A 1,481-nucleotide genomic window follows, 5' to 3' on the forward strand; every position below is an offset into this window, starting at 1 on the left:
GACCCCCTCCCCCTGAGGCCTGGGGGGGCACACACACCGCCAGGTCAGCTCCAAGGGGAGCACGCAGGCCCTGGCAACGGGCTCGGGACGGTTCCGGGGGGCCAGGGACCTGGAGGGTGGGCTGGCAGGGGCACACTCCTCGTTCCCGTGGACGGGGCTCCTGGTCCTGTTGGGAGGGGCGTGGCCAGAGGAGGACCAAAGTGGGGCCTGGACGGCAGGAGCTCAGGACGCCGGTCCCTCTGGCTTGGGTCTTAAAGCAATAGTCTTCTACAGCTCGCACGGCGTAAACACTAACCGGAGCCAGTTTGAAGGCCCTCAGATCACACTACCTTGGCCTGCTCTTGCAGTTTAAATAATGGTGCCAAAGAGCCCTCTGCCTTCTATTTCACCGTGTGGTTCTGGCCGTAAGGAATATTACGTGATAATACATTTTAAAATGTCAACACCGGTGACCAAAAACGGAGTTGTGGGAGTGTTAAGTTTACTTCACTGAAGTAATTACAGCCATGAATTACACCTACTTAGGGCTTTGGGAAAGAAAGATAAAACCACAGCCCAGGGATTGGTGGTGGTGGAGGAGTAGGGGAATATACACATGGTAGATTATATATATGAGAAACGGAGTTGTGCTGCCACAGACCGTGAGAGAAGGTGTCTCCTGCCCGCAAGGGGGCGCCCAGGAAACCTTAATGAAATGCAGAAATGAAGCCCTCTTGTCTCAAACCCCTGGGCCCTTCCCCTTCCCTGATCCTCTATTCGGGGCAAGTATGACTTTATCTTTTTTTCTTCCTGAAACAGATTCCAGAAATTAAGTGCATTCTCTCCCTTTCTTCTTTTATTTTCATTATTATGAAATATTTCAGATCGCCACAGGATAGATTACTCTATCAAAATCTGTGCACCCACCACCCAGCTTAAGAAATGTAACATTACAAATACAGTTGAAGCCACTGCGGAGCCCTCCCCAGTAGGATTCCCCTCCCTTTGTTTCCCCAAGAAGTAGCCACCATCCTAAATGAGTTCTTTACCTTTCCCCGCGCACGCTGTCACACATGCTACATTTGCACGCATCTCTCCTGCGCATGTTTTTACCCCAGACATCTGTATCTACAGTCAATACGTCGTGATCATTTTGCATGTTTTTTAGACTTCATACACAGGGTATCATGTTTGTATCCTTCTGGAAGCAGCTCTTTCCCTTATGCAGCTTTCTGCTGCCATCACCCCCCTGAGCCGCTCTGTGTCTCAACCCCCTGTGAGTTCTGGTCTCCTCCCCAGGCCAGCCCTTGCCGTCCTGTCCAGTTTACCTGCAAGTCCCAAGCCAGTGAATGAAGGCTGGTTCTACCACAGGTGAGTCTCCGCTTCTTCCCCTGTGGCTCTTAACCAGCGCTTCTGAGACCTTAGCTGCATCAGCATCCCCTGAAGGGCTTGTTCAAACACAGAGTGCTGGGCTTACCCTCAGAGTTTCTGATTCAGTAGGG

The sequence above is a fragment of the Neomonachus schauinslandi genome, chromosome X (assembly GCF_002201575.2).
Source record: "Neomonachus schauinslandi chromosome X, ASM220157v2, whole genome shotgun sequence".
NCBI lineage: Eukaryota > Metazoa > Chordata > Mammalia > Carnivora > Phocidae > Neomonachus > Neomonachus schauinslandi.